Here is a 19401-nt window from a genome sequence, read left to right as displayed (position 1 = left end):
GGGTGCTTTTTCCTCCTTTATCATTTGTGAAATTGAAAAAATTCAACATTTTAGTGGAAATAATGTTGATATTCATTTTCACGGCCTAATTCTAAGAAATTCTGCAAAAGACCTGTGGGGTCTAAATGCTCACTATACCCCTAGATCGATTCTTTAAGTGGTGTAGTTTCCCAAATAGGGTCATTTTTGTGTAGTTTCCACTGTTTTCGTCTCTCAGGAGCTTTGCAAATTCTACATGACACCGGTAAACCATTTCAGCAAAATTTGAGCTCCAAAAGCCAAATAGCGCTCTTTCCCTTCTGAGCCCCGCTGTGGGTCCAAACAGCAGTTTATTACCACATATGGCGTATTTACGTAATTGGGAGAAATTTTTTACAAATGTTGGAGTGCTTTTTCTCCTTTATTCCATGTAAAAGTTTTTTTTAAAAAAATGTTTTTTCAGAAAAAAAAGTAGATTTTCATTTTCACATACTAATTCAAATGAATTTAGCAAAAAAATTGTCGGTTCAAAATGCTAACTATACCCCTAGATAAATTCCTTGAGGGGTGTAGTTCCCAAAATGTCACTTTTGGGGGGTCTTTACTGTTTTGGCAGCACAAAACCTCTTCAAACCTGACATGGTGCGTAAAATATATTCTAAAAAAAAAAGGAGGCCCCAAAATCCACTAGGTGCACCTTTGCTTCTGAGGCCTGTGTTTCAGTCCGTTTGCACACTAGGGCACATGTGGGATATTTCTAAAAACTACAGAATCTGGGCAATAAATATTGAGTTGCATTTCTCAGGTAAAACCTTCTGGGGTACAGAATTTTTACAAATTTTTTACAAATGAATTTTTGCAAAAACAAATAAAAATGAAATTTGTAAATTTCACCTCTACATTGCTTTAATTCCTGTGAAATGCCTAAAGGGTTAAAATACTTTTTGAATGCTGTTTTGAATACTTTGAGGGATGCCGTTTTCAAAATGGGTTGATTTATGTGGACTTTCTAATATATAAGGCCCTCAAAGCCACTTCAGAACTTAACTGGTCCCTGAAAAAATAGCCTTTTGAAATTTTCTTGAAAATGAGAAATTGCTGCTAAAGCGCTAAGCCTTGTAACGTCCTAGAAAAATAAAAGAATGTTCAAAAAACAATGCAAACATAAAGTAGACGTATGGGAAATGTAAACTAGTAACTATTTTGTGTGGTATTACTATGTGTTTTACAAGCAAATACATTTAAATTTAGAAAAATTTTAATTTTTGCAAATTTTCTCCAAATAAATATTGAGTTTATCGACCAAATTTTTTCACTAACTGTACAATATGTCACGAGAAAACAAAGTGACACATGTCAGATTTGAAAAATCTGCTTCATCCTGAAGGCCAAAACAGGCTCAGTCCTGAAGGGGTTAAAATCTAGTGATGTTGTAAGCAAAAACACGCTTAGAAAAAAAATGGTGTTCGTATGAAGGCCTTACAAGTTTCCTTATTTTTTCAGTAGATGTCAGGTGGTATTTTTATTCCTTCCACCAAAGGTTTTTTATAGCATAAATACTCTATTTAGAATTAGTAAAGAATCACTGGAATAATGATAGAGCTTTATAAAATATAACTTTTACTTCATATTGTTTAAAATAATGTGCAAAACATACACACAGGACAAATTTAAAGGCTAAAAATGTGCTCTCTTTTGTGAGAGAAAAAAACTGACATTCTGTACGTTTTGTGCAGAGTAAATGCAAAGCTCCAAATATTACTGCATAAAGGAGGAGGTTTTTTCAAAGGTATATTTTGGGGTAATCCACCCCCCTACCCATTCTATAGTGTGTCCAAGTCCATCTTGATCCTGTAGCTGGGGACTGGGAAACCTCCTATTTTCCTTTTATATGTGTCCAGGCAGATAATGGGAGAACAGCATTATCTGCCTGGACACATATAAAAGGAAAAATATACCTTTGAAAAAACCTCCTCCTTTATGCAGTAATATTTGGAGCTTTGCATTTACTCTGCACAAAACGTACAGAATGTCAGTTTTTCTCTTATTTTTTCAGTGTTATTTCTTAACATTAATTCCTTCCCGTAAAATGACTGGTCTGGTACGTCGGTATAACAAGCAGCTTCCCACAATCTGACGTACCAGACCAGTCATGAGGATAAAGCGGGCACAGGAGCTGTGCGCGCTTCATCTTCAGCGGGTGACAGCTGTAATATACAGTGGACATCCTGCTGCAACGGCAGCGATGGCAGTTACCGCCGTTTAGCCCCACCGGTCAATGGCGTTCGCCGAATTGAAGTGGTTGACAGAGGGAGGTGGCTCCCTCTGTGCCCCCCCCGTGAGAGATCGCGTGTGGCGATGATTGATATGGCAACTAGGAAGCCTAGCAACGGCTTCCTGGTTGCCAGATACGGAAGCCTCTTAGGACATAATAGGCTGTCAGATGGAAAATGACAGTTACAATACACTGCACTACACTGGCGATCAGAAGGTTAGATATTCAAGTCCCCAGGTAAGTGAAAAAAGTAAAAAATAAATGTTTAAGAAAAATAAATAAAAGTTTTAAGTAATAAAAACAGTAATCGCCCTGTTTCCCTGATCAAGTCCTTTTATAAATGAAAAAAACAAAACTTTACATAATAGGTATCACCACATTCGGAACGGCCTGAACTATAAAAATATCCTGTTATTTTTACCACACGGTGAATACCGTTAAAAAAATAAAATAAAAAACAATAACAATCTCAGAAAAAATTTAATAAAAAGTGATGAAAAAGTTGCAAGTACCCCAAAATGGTACCCACGAAAACTACACTTAGTCACACAGAAAACAAGCCCTCCCACAGCGATATCAACTGAAAAATAAAAAAGTTATGGCTGTCAGAAAATGGCGACACTAAAATATGATTTTTGTTAGAAAAGAGTATTTTTATTGTGGGAAAGTAGTAAACCTATATATAAATTTGGTATCGCTGTAATCGTATCGACCCGCAGAATGAAGTTAACATGTTTATACTGCACGGTGAACACTGTAAAAAAGAAGAAACAAAACAGTGCTAGATTTGCTGTTTTTTGGTTTCCTCTTCTCCCCAAAAATGTAATGGTGATAAAAAAAATAAAAATCGCATGTACCCCAAAATGGAACAAAAAAAAATAACCACTCATTCCACAAAAAACAAGCCCTCAAACATCTCCGTCTACGGAAAAATAACACGTTATTACTCTCAAAACGCAATGATGCAAAATGATTCTAAATGACGGCCCAGACAAATTTTTTAGGTCCAGTAGTTTTTCACTAAAAACCCCACATCGTCATTTGCTAGACCCCACAGGTGGACCCGATAGATGCAGCGGAGATGAGGAAACTTTAGGGCCTTGTGCGGCTTATAGGGCTAGTGAAGAAGTCAAAGATTAACCCTTTCAAGACCGAGCTCTTTTTGGCCTTCAGGACCAGCCCCATTTTTTCAAATCTGACGTGTCAATTTATGTGGTAATAACTCTGGAATGCTTTTGCCTATCCAAGTGATTCTGAGATTGTTTTCTCGTGACATATTATACTTTATACTAGTGGAAAAATTTGGTCAATAAATTCATTGCTTATTTGTGAAAAACACCAAAATTTAGAGAAAATTTGCACAAATTATGATTTTTCTCATTTTAAATGTATCTGCTTGTAAAACAGATAGTAACTATTTTGTGTGGTATTACTATTTCCCATATTCCATATGTCTACTTTATATTTGCATCGTTTTTTGAACATTATTTTATTTTTCTAGGACGTTACAATGCTTAGTACTTTAGCAGCAATTTCTCACATTTTCAAGAAAATTTCAAAAGGCGATTTTTACAGGGACCAGTTCAGTTCTAAAGCGGCTTTGAGGGCCTTATGTACTAGATAGACCCCATAAATCACCCCATATTAAAAACTGCACCCCTCAAAGTATTCAAAACAGCATTCATAAAGTTTCTTAACCCTTTAGGCGTTTCACAGGAATTAAAGCAATGTAGAGGAGAAATTGACAAATTTTATTTTTTTTGCTGCAATTCATTTGTAATAAAAAAAAATCTGTAACACAGAAGGTTTTACCAGAGAAACGCAACACAATATTTATTGCCCAGATTCTGCAGTTTTTAGAAATATCCCACATGTGGCCCTAGTGTGATAATGGACTGAAATACAGGCCTCAGAAGCAAAGGAGCACCTAGTGGATTTTGTGGCCTCCTTTTTTTAGAATATATTTTAGGCACCATGTCGGGTTTGAAGAGGTCTTGTAGTGCCAAAACAGTGGAAATCCCCCAAAAGTGACACAGTTTTGGAAACAGCACCCCTCAAGGAATTTATCTAGGGGTATAGTTAGCATCTTGACCCCACAGGTCTTCTGCTATATTTATTGGAGTTTGCCTGTGAAAGGGAAAATCTACTTTTTTTCTGAAAAAATATAAAAAATATATTTGCAAGAAATAAAGAATAAAAAGCAGCCCAAAACTTGTAAAGCTACTTCTCCTGATTACAGCAATACCCCATATGTGGTACTAAACTGCTGTTTGGACCCACGGCAGAGCTCAGAAGGGATGGAGCGCCATTTGGATTTTGAAGCGCAGATTGTGCTGTATTGGTTTTCAGTGCCATGTCGCGTTTGCAACGCCCTGGAGGGAGCAAAACGGTGGAAATCCCCCAAAAGTGACCCCATTTTGTAGACTACACCCCTCAAGGAATTTTTCTAGGGGTATAGTTAGCATTTTGACCCCACAGTTTTTTTGCTGAATTTAGTGGAATTAGGCCGTGAAAATGAAAATCTTTTTTTCTGAAAAAAAACATAGAAATGTTTAATTTTTACAATGAATAAAGGAGAAAAATCACCCCAAAATTTGTAAAGCAATTTGTCCTGATTACAGCAATATGCCATATGTGGTAATAAACGGCTGTTTGGACCCACGGCAAGACTCAGAAGGGAAGGAACAATATTAGGCTTTTGGAGCTCAAATTTAGCTGGAATGGTTTTCGGGTGTCATGTCGCATTTGCAAAGCCCCTGAGGTACCAAAACAGTGGAAACCTCCCAAAAGTCCCTTTAGGGGACTGGAACAAGCGATCATTTATCATTTTTACAGACTCCTGTAACAGCGAGATCGCTGTTCCTATCCATTAGTCCCGGGTGTCAGCTGTAATACACAGCGGACACCTGCAGAATATGGAGCGGGCGCAGCGCATGAGCCCGCTCCATATATAACCCCCCGCACCACGACATGCTATTAAGTCGTGGTGCGCGAAGGCGTTAATGTGCAGCGGATGGTGCAAAGTGAAAATTAAAATTTTCCACTGATATGCCATTTTAATGCACAATATGTTGTGCCCAGTTTGTGCGACTGAAGACAAATATCTCGTACAATGTTGAGCGGGTTCTCCCGGATATAAAATATCATATATGTGGACGTAAGCTGGTGTTTGGGCACGCCGTGGGGCTCAGAAGGGAGGGAGCGCCATTTGGAGCGCAGATTTTGCTTGGTAACTGTTCTGTTTGGGGTTTTGCTGGTATTTCAGTTTATGATGTGGGGGTATGTGTAAATTGGGCAGAGTACATCGGGGCATAATAAGAGGGTATAATAATTAGGTAAATAAATAATAATCTGCAGATATGTGGCCGATGTCGCACTGATAAATGGCGCCCGATCTTATCCGCTTTTGGACACTGCACAATTTCTGTCGCTATATTCTGAGAGCCAGAACTTTTATTTTTTTCTTCACCGGAGCCATGCGAGGGCTTATTTGTTGCGGGACAATCTGTAGTTTTCATTGGTACCATTTTAGGGTACATGTGATTTTTTTTATCACTTTTTCTTAGATTTTTTTTGGCAAGCAAAGTGTCTTTTTTTTTTTTTTACACTTTTCACAGGGCGCTATAACTGACATTTTACTTTATTCTGCGGGTCGATACGATTACGGCGATACCAGCTGTATATAGTTTTTTTTTATGTTTTGTGGCGTTTGCGCAATAAAATCACTTTTCGATAAAATTTATTTTTTTGCGTCACCATATTCTGAGAGCCATAACTTTTTTATTTTTCAGTCAAAAAAGGGTTGTAGTTTTTGTTGGTACTATTTTAGGGTACATGCGACTTTTTGATCACTTTTATTTTATATTTTTGAAGGGTTGATGACCAAAAAAATTGTGATTCTGACATTGTTTTTTAATTATTTTTTTTTGCACTGTTCACCGTGCGGGAAAAATAATATTATAGTTTTATAGTTTGCGTCGTTGTGAACGCGGTCATACCAAATATGTGTACTTTTTTTTAACATTTTCATTTTTTTCCTATAATAAAAGACTTATTATAGGAAAAAAATGAATTTTTTGTTTTTGTAACTTATAACTTATTTTTACACTTTTATAAAACATTATTACTTTTTACTTGTTATACTTGAAGACCTGCAGCACTGATCGCTGCTATAATACATTACACTACCTAGGTAGTGAAACGTATTATAAACAGTCAGTGTGACGCTGAGAGTCACACTGACAGGAAGCTTATGAGGACGAGCCTTCGGCTGGTTCTCATAGGCTGCTGTGCATGGCAGACCCGGGGGCTGTTGTATGGCCTCCGGTTTTGCCTTATAACCGATTGAAGCAGCTGCAATCGGTCCCCGGGAAAGCTTGTTGTAGCAACAAACTTTCCAGTTTGTTGTAGTAACAAACTTTCCAGTTCGTTGCTACAACAAACTTTCCCTGCGATCACATGACCGGGACCTGAACCAATTAGGTCCCGGTCATGTCTCCGGGACTAGAGGCAGGGGATAACAGCGTGATCCAGGTGTCAGCGCTACTCTGAGACACCCGGATCGCGCTTTTAACACCCACCGTGAATTCACGTCGGCACTGCACAGAGCCCAGCAAGTGCCGACGTGAATTTACAGTGGGCGGTCGGGAAGCGGTTAAGCAATACTGGAGCGCAGATATTTTGTATAATACTCAAAAAACCCGGTCTGTGCATAAAGGATTGGTTTAAAGTGTACCACACCAATCCAAGGATTATTAATTTTATTATTCATTCACCCCATTATTACATCATCCTATTATGCCCTGATGTAGAATACCAGAATTTGGACTTCCATACCGATTCTTCGTTTAGTATTGCGATTTCGATACCAATTCGATACTTTGCAGTATAAAAAAATAAAAAAAGTTCTTCCATTTTCTGATGTGAGGCGCATGGTGCGATGATGAATTTAACCTCCATGTGCCTCACATTAATAGTAATTAACCCCATCATTTTTCTCATTCATAATGGGTTAATATGTAAAGGTACATGATGGGGTTAATTACTATTAATGTGAGGCACATGGAGGTAAAATTCATCATCGCACCTCATGCCCCACAATAAGTGAAGGAAACCGTGTTTATTTTATTTTTTTACAGCGTACACATCATAAATGATGCAACAAAATAGTTGTGCAGGTTATTACGGCCGCGCCAATACTGAATGTGTGTATATTTTATGTATTGAGACTTATTTTAATGTTTATTGTAAAAAAGGTGTATGTGTATTTTTTTTTTTTTTATTTAAACATTACTTTTGTTTTTACTTTATTTTTTTAACTTTATTGTACTGGCATATATGTATATTACAGTACATTAGCCTGTGTACTGATAGTACACAGGCAGTTGTTAGGACATACTTAAGTATGCCCTAACAGGAAATATGGTAGGACAGCCCTGGGATCCTTCAATGGACCCTGGGCTGTCTGCCCATATATGGTATGTCCCTCAATCGCGTCACAGGAATTACCTGTGACGCGATCCAAGGGGCATCCCCCTTCTCATTTTCCCCTGAATGCTGCAGTCCGCTGTGATCGCAGTATTCAGGAGAATAGCGGCGGAGATGAGAGGTTTCTCTGATCTCCGCTGTTATAGAGCGGGGCTGCGGCTGTGTAATACAGTCATTGCCCCGCTGCTGCAAGGTCAGCATGAGGTGATGCGGCCGGCGCTGCACTATTGAGCAGCGGCGCAGGCACGGAGGACAGAACATGTGGGTGTTTTGCAGCGCGCCCGCCATCTTCTGTCGCTCATGACATCATCCTGACACCGCGCACTTGTCAGGAATCAGGAGCAGAGCAATGGCTGAATTACACATGTATTACACGCCGCTGCCCCGCTCTCATACATTCGTGTGTTACAATACTGAGCTGTGCGGCCGCACAGCAAGTATCGAAATACATGAAATAACGGTATCGAACCGTTTGGGGATGCAGAGTATCGAAACAGTATCGAAGTTTCCATGCAACGTGCATCCCTACCCTGATGTACTCCGCCCAGCTTACATATACCCTGATGTACTCCGCCCAGCTTACATATACCCTGATGTACTCTGCCCAGCTTACATATACCCTGGTGTACTCCGCCCAGTTTACATATGCCCCCACATTATAAGCTGAAATACCAGTAAAACCCCCAAACAAAACTACTACTAAGCAAATTCTACGCTCCAAAAGCCAAATGGCGGTTCTTCTGAGCCTGACAGTCTGCCCAAACAGCAGCTTATGACCACATATTGAGTATTACAGTACTCTGGAGAACCCGCTTAACAATTTATGGGGTGTGTGTCTCCAGTGGCAAAAACTGGGCACAACATATTGGTCACAGAGGTCAAATGGCAATTTTCAATCTGCAACATCCACAGTGCACTAATTTCTGCAAAATACTTGCGGGGTCAAAATGCTCACAATACCTCAAGATAAATTTCTTCAGGGATGTATTTTCCAAAATGGGGTAATTTTTGGGGCCTTTCCACTGTACTGGTACCTTAGCTCCATGCAAGATGGTGTCCGAAATCTAATTTAGTAAAATCTCCACTCCAAAAACCAAATTGAGCTCCTTCCCTTTAGAGCCTTGCTGTGCGTCCAAAAATAGCAGTTTATGTCCACATGTGGGGTATTGCCTTACTCGGGAGAAATTGCTTTACACATTTTGGGTGGGCTTTTATCCCTTGTGAAAATGAAAAAATTCAACTATTTATTGGAAAAAATGTGATATTAATTTTTACGGCCTAATTCCAATAAATTCTGCAAAAGACCTGTGGGGTCTAAATGCTCACTATACCACTAGATAGATTCCTTAAGGTGTGTAGTTTCCCAAATGGGGTCACTTTTGGGGGGCTCCCACTGTTTTGAAATGTGACATGGCACCTGAAAACCATTCCAGCTAAATTTGAGCTCCAAATGGTGCTCCTTCCCTTCTGGGCTGTGCCGTGGGTCCAAACAGCAGTTTATGACCACTTATGGGGTATTGCCGTAATCAGGAAAAATTGCTTTTCAAATGTTGGGGTGCTTTTTCTCCTTTATTCCTTGTAAAACTTGAAAATGTCCACATTTTATCTGAAAAAATTTAGCTTTTCAAATTTGATGGCTTTATTCCACTAAATTCGGCAAAAAACCTGTGGGGTCAAAATGTTCCCTATACCACTAGATAGATTCCTTAAGGGTTGTAGTTTCCCAAATGGGGTCACTTTTGGGGGTTTCAACCGATTTAGTCCCGCAGGGCCTTTGCAAATGCGACATGGCACCCGAAAACCATCGCAGCAAAATTTGAGCTCCAAAAGCCAAATGGTTCTCCTTCCCTTCTAAGCCCTGCCGTGGGTCAAAATAGCAGTTTATTGCCACATATGGGGTATTGCTGTGCTCAGAAGAGTTTGTTTGCTTTACAAATTTTGGGGTGCTCCTTTATTTGTGAAAATTGAAAAATCCGAGCTAAAACGACATTTTATTACAAAAAAAAATGTAGGTGTTCATTTTCACGGCCTAATTCCTCTAAAGTCTGCAAAAAAACTGTAGGGTCAAAATGCTAACTATACCCCTCGATAAATTCCTTGAGGGGTGTAGTTTCCCAAATAGGGTCACTTTTGGGGGTTTTCCACTGTTTTGGTCACACAGGGCCTTTGCAAATGCGACATGGGACCCGAAAACAATTGCAGCAAAACTTGAGCTCCAAAAGCCAAATGGTGCTCCTTCCCTTCTAAGCGCTGCCATTTGTCCAAACAGCAGTTTATTACCACATATTGGGTATTGCCGTAATCGGGAGAAATAGTTTTCCAAATGTTGGGGTGTTTGTTGTTTTGCCTTGTAAAAATTGAAAATGTCTACATTTTATTGGAATATTCAGCAAAAAACCTGTTAGGTCAAAATACTCACTATACCCCTTGATAAATTCCTTGAGGGGTGTAGTTTGCAAAATGGGGTCACTTTTGTTTTGTTTTTTTTTACTGTTTTGGCACCACAAGACCTCTCCAAACCTGACATGGTTCCTAAAATATATTTTAATAAAAAGAAGGCCCCAAAATCCTCTAGGTGCTCCTTTGCTTCGGAGGTCTGTGTTTCAGTCCATAAGCACACTAGGGCCACATGTGGGATATTTCTAAAAACTGCAGATTCTGGGCAATAAATATTGAGTGGCGTTTCTCAGACAAAACCTTCTGTGCTAGAGGAAAAAAAGGATTAAATATGAATTTCTGCAAAAAAAATGAAATTTGTAAATTTCACCCTTACTTTGCTTTAACTGTGAAACACCTAAAGGGTTAAGAAACTTTCTTAATGCGGTTTTGAATATTTTGAGGGGTGCAGTTTTTAAAATGGGGTGATTTATGGGGTATGTATTGTATGGACCCCTCAAAGCCACTTCACAACTGAACTGGTCCCTGAAAAAATAGCCTTTTGAAATTTTCTTGAAAATGTGAGAAATTGCTGCTAAAGTTCTAAGCCTTGTAACGTCCTAGAAAAAGAAAAGAACGTTCAAAAAAACGATGCAAACATAAAGTAGACATATGGGAAATGTGAACTAGTAACTATTTTGTGTGGTATTACGGTTTGTCTTACAAGCAGATACATTTAAATTTAGAAAAGGCCTAATGGCTATGCAGGCTCAGGCTACCATTTTGTTTTCACACAGAGTTTGCCCATCTAAGACTTATGTTTGTCTTCAGTGCCAAGTTAAGGGTCGTTGGCACTTAACATTTATCATTTAAGATTGTGTTTTAAATAAATAATTTATTAATAAAGTATTTATTTTTCATATTCTACAAAATCACACTACTTTTCCTTATCCCTTCCCTGCAATTATACACACAAAAAGTGACATATGTCAGATTAAAAAAAAATCGGCTTTGTCTTTTAAGGCCAAAACAGACTGTGTCCTGAAAGGGTTAAAAAGGGATGTCTCATGCACAAAAATGCCCTATTAGTTCATATGAAAGTCAAAAAGGGGGTCCACCGTTTGAGATCTCACTCTGAGCCGAACAGAGAGCCGCTCTGGCGGACCCGACTTGTCCATTCATTACTGTTGACTACAGTCGTGGCTGCAGGTTTATACGGGCCAAAAGGACTCCCATTTGGCATACGCTTTGGTCCAATAGCTTCAGTATGCTCTATCCTTAAAAAAAGATTGATGGTTTTTCCTCATTAAGGCCTTATTGACACGAACGTGTCCGTTTTGCGCACGCAAAAGTTCAGTGTGGCATCTGTATATGGTGGGTGGCTGCGTGATTTTCGCGCAGCCGGCATCATTATGACACTCTGGTTTTATGTTTACAAACATAACAGCAGGAGGTGCTTTTCTGTTTTCATAAAAAAAATTTTTTACTACTGTAGCGCGAATCACGCGTGGCACCCAGAATTGCTTCCGTGTGCCGAGCGCGATTTGCACGCACCCTTTGACTTCAATGGGTGCGTGCTGCGCGAAACACGGGCAAGTATAGTACATGTCGTGAGTTTTATGGACATACGCTGCGTGAAAATCACGACCTGTCAGAGCGGCCCCATTGACTTACATAAGTCCGTAGCATGGACATAATACACGTTCGTGTGAATAAGGCCTAACTCCAATAGGAAAAACACAACAGCATTCATGTTTTTAACATACCCTACTATTTTTTTCTTTGCAAAAGTAAACTGTTTTGTTAACATTCAGCTTCCTACAAAGGATATGTCAGATGTTGTACATTCAAGAAAAAAACAAATACTTTTTTTTATGTATTTGTAAAAAACCCTATAGCTGCATATGTAATTGAAATCTGTTTGATGGATTTGCACCGTTTTATATTTGGAATTGTCTACTATTGACTTTAATTATAAAAAACAAATACTTTAACGTGTTCTTTTTTTTTGTGGTTCTGAAAGGTGAAGTAGTCTATGCTTTTTATTACAATAAGAAGTAGTCTAGAAGTAAACTTGACTCTTGACATTTACGTCTGCTCAATAGTACCTATGGGAATGTTGCAGGATATTTCTGTATACTATTTTTTATTTTTTTGTACACAGAAATATATGCAATATGCCTGGAACCTGTGCGAACCAGGCCTTATAATTTGCATCACGGTTTGGACATTACGAGTAGTGTGTGCGTTTAGAAGTATAACCCAGACGTATGCAACTGTATGCCTATCAGTTGTCTGTCTCTCACTTACTCCCATTGTAACGAAAACTGCCCGTTATACAGTAGAATTTAAAGGTATGTGTAAGAAAAACCGAAGTGCTCCAATGCAGTTAAGTAAGTTGTGCGTATTTATTCACTCTACAGCATGACAGCAACGTTTCAACCCCTAAGGGTCTATAACAAGCAATAATAAAGCACACAGTGCAAAGTATATATAGTCAAACAAATAGTGACATCACATTCTCAATTCACATCCATAATATATATGACAGTCATCAGTTTCATATATAGACAAATCATTACATTGATACAGTGTGTGTGTGTGTGTGTGTGTGTTATATATACACTAGTCCTTCTCAATGAATTAGAATATCATCAAAAAGTTAATTTATTTCAGTAATTCAGTTCAAAAAGTGAAAGAGTGTATTATTATATAGATTCATTACACAGAGTGATCTATTTCCAGCATGTTTTTCTTTTAATGTTGATGATTATGACTAACAGTTAAAGAGGCTCTGTCACCAGATTTTGCAACCCCTATCTCCTATTGCAGCAGATAGGCGCTGCAATGTAGATTACAGTAACGTTTTTATTTTTAAAAAACGAGCATTTTTGGCCAAGTTATGACCATTCTTGAGTTATGCAAATGAGGCTTGCAAAAGTCCAAGTGGGTGTGTTTAAAAGTAAAAGTCCAAGTGGGCGTGTATTATGTGCGTACATCGGGGCGTTTTTACTACTTTTACTAGCTGGGCGCTCTGACGAATCAGCATCATCCACTTCTCTTCAGAACGCCCAGCTTCTGGCAGTGCAGATCTGTGACGTCACTCACAGGTCCTGCATCGTGACGGCCACATCGGCACCAGAGGCTACAGTTGATTCTGCAGCAGCATCAGCGTTTGCAGGTAAGATCGACTTACCTGCAAACGCTGATGCTGCTGCAGAATCAACTGTAGCCTCTGGTGCCGATGTGGCCGTCACGATGCAGGACCTGTGAGTGACGTCACAGATCTGCACTGTCAGAAGCTGGGCGTTCTGAAGAGAAGTGGATGATACTTCTCATCAGAGCGCCCAGCTAGTGAAAGTATTAAAAACGCCCCGATGTACGCACATAATACACGCCCACTTGGACTTTTACTTTTAAACACACCCACTTGGACTTTTGCAAGCCTCATTTGCATAACTACAAAAATGGTCATAACTTGGCCAAAAATGCTCGTTTTTTAAAAATAAAAACGTTACTGTAATCTACATTGCAGCGCCTATCTGCTGCAATAGCAGATAGGGGTTGCAAAATCTGGTGACAGAGCCTCTTTAATGAAAACACAAAATGTAGTCTCTCAGAAAATTAGAATATTAAATAAACCCAATTTCAAAAAGGATTTTTAATACCGAAATGTTGGCCTATTGAAAAGGATGTACAGTATATGCCCTCAATACTTGGTCGGGGCTCCGACTCTGCATGAATTACTGCATCAATGCGGCGTGGCATGGAGGCGATCAGCCTGTGGCACTGCTGAGGTGTTATGGAAGCCCAGGTTGCTTTGATAGCGGCCTTCAGCTCGTCTGCATTGTTGGGTCTGGTGTCTCATCTTCCTCTTGACAATACCCCATAGATTCTCTATGGGGTTTAGGTCAGGCGAGTTTGCTGGCCAATCAAGCGCAGTGATACTAAACCAGGCATTGGTACTTTTGGCAGTGTGGGCAGGTGCCAAGTCCTGCTGGAAAATCAAATCCACATCTCCATAAAGCTTGTCAGCAGAGGGAAGCATGAAGTGCTTGAAAATTTCCTGGTAGACGACTGCACTGACTCTGGACTTGATATAACACAGTGGACCAACACCAGCAGATGACATGGCTCCTCAAACCATCACTGACCGTGGAAACTTCTCACTGGACCGCTAGCAACTTGGATTGATGCCTCTCCTCTTTTCCTCCAGACTCGGGGACCCTGATTTCCATATGAAATGCAAAATTTACTTTTTCATCTGAAAACAGGACTTTGGACCACTGAGCGACAGACCAGTCCTTTTTCTCCTTAGCCCAGGTAAGACGCTTCTGATGGGTTCTCTGGGTCATGAGTGGCTTGCATGGAAGGAGTGGTCATGAGAGGAATGCGACAGTAGTAGCCCATGTCCTGGATACGTCTGTGTGTGGTGGTGTAATGTCCGTGGCTGCGGGCCGTCAGCTCCAATCTCCCCCTGACAGCCACGAGTCGGCGAGCGCTGGCCCCAGCCTCCTCCTCAGGAGACGCCAGCGCTCGCGTCCACTCACCTCAGCCGGATCCTGTAGGTTGTGCGCACACGCTTGTGCCCGCTCTTAAAGTGGCAGCGCGCACACCGGACTTCTGATGAACTTGAACCCGTGAGTACGCTGGACTATAAGGCTGGGTTCACACGACCCATTTTCAGGCGTAATGGAGGCGTTTTACATCTCGAATTACGCCTGAAAAGACGGCTCCAATACGTCGGCAAACATCTGCCCATTGCTTTCAATGGGTTTGCCGATGTACTGTGCCAACGACCTGTCATTTTATGCGTCTCTGTCAAAAGACGACGCGTAAAATTACAGCCTCGTCAAAAGAAGTGCAGGACACTTCTTCGGACGTTTTTGGAGCCGTTTTCTCAGACTCTATTGAAAACAGCTCCAAATACGGCCAAAAAAATGGCGCGTAAAACGCGAGTTGTTCAAAAAACTTCTGAAAATCAGGTGCTGTTTTCAGACGTTTTTGGCTCAGCATGTGAACATACCCTAAGAGGGCTCCAGTCCCCTGCTTCTATGCCTGAGCGTTGTTGATGTTTCCTAAGTTTGTCTATGTGATGGCCTCCTAGTGTTTTCCTGTTCCCTGCATTCCACACTATCCTGGTCGAGCACTGTGCTGTGCAAAAGTCGTGTCGTGCTGTATCCCACGTCTGACCTGCTTCACCTCGCCTGACGTCTACCTGCTGCCTAGTCCCAGCTGAGCCTGCCCTACTGCTGTCCGAGCTGCCACATACGAACTATAGGCATTGATCTGCGCCCTGTTGGCCAGCTGCCTTACCGCCAAGGCAGTACGACCCAGTGGGTCCACAGACCCTTCGCGACAGGTGGCTCTTGAAGCACTGACTCCAGCCACAGTCCACTTCTTGTGAATCTCCCCCAGATTCTTGAATGGCCTCTTCTTGACAATCCTTTCAAGGCTGCGGTTATCCCTGTTGCTTGTTCTCCTTTTTCTACCATACTTTTTCCATCCTCTCAACTTTCCATTAATATGCTTGGATACAGCACTCTGAACAGCCAGCTTCTTTAGCAATGTCCTTTTGTGGCTTATCCTCCTTGTGGAGGGTGTCGATGGCCTTCTGGACAACTGTCAAGTCAGAAGTCTTCCCCATGATTGTGTAGCCTACTGAACCAGACTGTTGGACCATTTAAAGGCTTAGGAAACCTTTGCAGGTGTTTTGTGTTGATTCACTGATTAGAGTGTGACATCATGAGTCTACAATCTGCAACTTTTACCCAATATTCAAATTTTCTGAGACACTCAATTTTGGGTTTTCATTAACTGTTAGCCATAATCTTCAACATTAAAAGAAAAAATGCTGGAAATAGATCACTCTGTGTGTATTGAATCTATATAATATATGAGTTTCACTTTTTGAATTGAATTACTGAAATAAATTAACTTTTTGATATTCTAATTCATGGAGATGGACTTGTATATGTGTGCAGAGGCGTAGCTAGGTTTCAGATTGGCGCCCCCCCCCCAACTTATTTCCCGACATCTCCTTCCCCCTCGCCATGTTTGCTTTCCCTACCAATCAATGAGGTGTCATTTTTTTTCACAATTTTTTTAATGTAACTCTAGCATAAAAGCATTTCTACATTTTACAAGCGATATAGTTCTATAATGTAATTAACATAAAAATAAATTAAAGAGGCCACACACAGCCCCCTGTACATAGTGCCACACACAGCCCCTCTCTTGTAGATAGTGCACACACAGCCCTCCTTATAAATAGCGCCACACAGCCCCCCCCCTTGTAGATAGTGCCACACACAGCCCGCTTCCCCCCTAGTAGATAGCGGCACACCCCCCCCCTTGTAGATAGTGCCACACACAGCCCGCTGCCCGTTTTGTAAATAGCGCCACACTCCTCCCCCCTTTTAAATAGCACCGCACTCCCCCCCCCTGTACTTAGCGCCACACTGTGAACAGAGCGGTGAGCGGTAGCCTACCGCTACCACTCTCCGCTCTGCCTGGTGTGACTTACCGGAGAAGCCGAGGAGGTCATTCGGCGCAGGCAGCGACGGAGTTCCTTCTGACTAGGGTTGGTGACATCCAGGGCCGGCCTTAGCTTGGATGGCGCCCTGTGCGGGACTCTCTATTGCCGCCCCCTACACAAACCACATATATGGACACGCTGGAACATATATACTGTACATACATAAAGATAGATATTTAGACATACAGGCAAATATACATACACACATCTGGAATACATACAGGTAAATATATAGACGTACAGACACATATATACACACACACACACACAGGCAGATAAATACACAGACAGGAACATATGCAAATACATAAAAGGCACATATATACAAGCACAAAGACACATTCACAAACAGACCCATATATACGCACACAGGCACATATGTACACAGCACAGATAATGTAGTAGATGTTACCTGCAGTCCTATATAATAACAGTGATAACTCTCTGAGTACAGATAATGTAGCAGATGTTACCTGCAGTCCTATGTAAGACCACAGATAATGTAGATGTTACCTGCAGTCCTATGTAACACCACAGATAACACAGTGATAACTCTCTGAGTACAGATAATGCGGTAGATGTTACCTGCAGTCCTATGTAACACCAAAGATAACACAGTGATAACTCTCTGAGTACAGATAATGTAGTAGATGTAAGAGACAAACACATGCAGAGACACACAAACACACACTGTAAGGCTGTGTTCGCACAGAGTATTTTGCCGAGTTTTTTGACGCGGAAACCGCGTCACAAAACTCGTCAAAAACGACCCGAAAATGCCTCCCATTGATTTCAATGGGAGGCGTCTGCGTCTTTTTCCCGCGAGCGGTAAAACTGCCTCGCGGGAAAAAGAAGCGACATGCCCTATCTTCGGGCGTTTCCGCCTCTGACCTCCCATTGACTTAAATGGGAGGCAAAGAAAGCGTATTTCACTGTGTTTTATGCCCGCGGCGCTCAATGGCCGCGGGCGAAAAACGCAGCGAAAATCGGCATGCAGGGAGAGGAAAATCTGCCTCAAACTTCCAAACGGAATTTTGAGGCAGATATTCCTCCTGCAAAATACTCCGTGTGAACATAGCCTAACATATACACATACAAACACAGAGACACACACTACACACACAGACACTCACCATGTCTGCTTGCTGACAGCATCACAGGTCAGGACGGGCTGTGGGCGGAGCTTCCTCTCTGCTTCTCGGCGTGTGTGTAACAGCAGAGCACAGAGTAGAGGCAGAGCTGGAAGGCTGCAGCACGGGAGTGGACCTGTCCCCTGACCTCATGTCACTGACGTGAGGTCAGGTGACAGGACTGATCCACTCCCTGGCCGTCACAGACCCCAGTCAGAACGCCCTAATTTCCTGGCTCTTCCTAAAGCTGCTGCAGGTGTCCGACATACGGGGCGCCTATCAGCAGCGATCAGCTGCTCTTCGGCGCCCCCCTTCCCTACCATCTAGTTGCGCCCGGGGCACATGCCCCGCCTGCCCCCCCTAGCTACACCCCTGTATGTGTGTGTGAGTATGTATGTATGTATGTATTTATTGTTTTCTAAGAACATTAGCTAGCAAAGTGTTGGTATTCACAATAATAGTAAATGTGCATGCATCAAATCGTTCAGGCTCAGTTACTTTATGCATTTTGTTTGGGACGGCCCAAAAGTTCCAAAAATGTTCTCGTATCCTTGGCATAGTGTTTTATAATACTATAGTAAGGAGAGTCCAGCGAAACTAACAGGGCAAGACTACAGGATCCAGCCAGGAATCGTTTACCTCCAGGCTCTCTATTCAGTGCCACAATTTCCAAAATACAGGCCTGTCTGTGAGCAACCAGAATTATATGTGCCAAAGGTCATCTGGTCCCATAGCTGCGTCTGTACTGGTGTGACCTCTGCTGGGCTGTGCATGTCAAGTAAACGGACACTTTCAATATCAGGACAAGTAAATAGAGATCCATAGGAACCAAATATCACATGAATACTCTAGTCATGTGTACAATCGTGGTCAGACAGGTACACACTGTTCTCTCACTGGGCCAGCAGTGTACTGTATCAATGTGATCTCCTGCTCTGAAGGAGCCTGACAACCTTCCCACTGCTGACAAGTGCTGAGTCCCATGATACATATACACAATGAACTATACAAAGGATGGAAGAGCACACATGCTGACAGTACAAGTATAAAATGCATCCTGTATAGACTACAGCAAGTTGTAACATTGATTCAGGTGTCAATAACTATGGCATGTCACCCCAGCATTGTGGTAAACAACTCTCTGCTTGTAAACACTGAGGCACTTATAACCTAGTGGAGAATATGCCCAGCAAAAGACATTAACTATCCACGCAGCACATCTTACCATCCATCCCAGTGTTTTTGCTGTTATCAACTTCAGCTCTGCATGAACAACGGGCAGTCAGGACGAACTGACAGCAGTAGGCCCCGCCCACCAGCATCAACCAGGGGAGGCGGGGCTACCGCTGCTCGTTGCTCTCACTACACTGTGACTGCAGGAACTTGCAGCGGCGCGGCAGGCAGTAGAGGGGGCTTCTCAACTCTGAACCTGGTTCGTGCAGCCATTTTGGGTGGGCAATAGGTAGTGGTGTATGTGCAGTCTCTGAGAAAATGGCCGCGGTTCTAGAGACAGTTAATCAAGGGTATTATTATATTCGATATGCCTCATATGCCAGGCCGACAGTGCGGGTTTTCTCTAGAGACGCAAGCTATGTGCGTGATAATTATTCTCACGG

At 41.6% G+C, this 19401-nt stretch overlaps 1 protein-coding gene across 2 annotated transcripts in view; it reads right to left on the bottom strand.

Annotated features, from left to right (window-relative positions):
• The window catches only part of ACACB (acetyl-CoA carboxylase beta), a 251264-nt gene extending 232168 nt beyond the window's left edge, over nucleotides 1-19096 (bottom strand). For both annotated transcript variants that reach the window (XM_075830496.1, XM_075830503.1), the window contains exon 1: nucleotides 19011-19096. The gene's annotated coding sequence lies outside the window, so the exon portion shown is untranslated. The remainder of the gene's footprint in view (nucleotides 1-19010) is intronic.
• Nucleotides 19097-19401: the final 305 nt, after the last annotated feature.

Source organism: Rhinoderma darwinii, chromosome 1, assembly GCF_050947455.1.
Source record: "Rhinoderma darwinii isolate aRhiDar2 chromosome 1, aRhiDar2.hap1, whole genome shotgun sequence".
NCBI lineage: Eukaryota > Metazoa > Chordata > Amphibia > Anura > Rhinodermatidae > Rhinoderma > Rhinoderma darwinii.
This window is presented reverse-complemented; position numbering and strand designations above follow the sequence as displayed.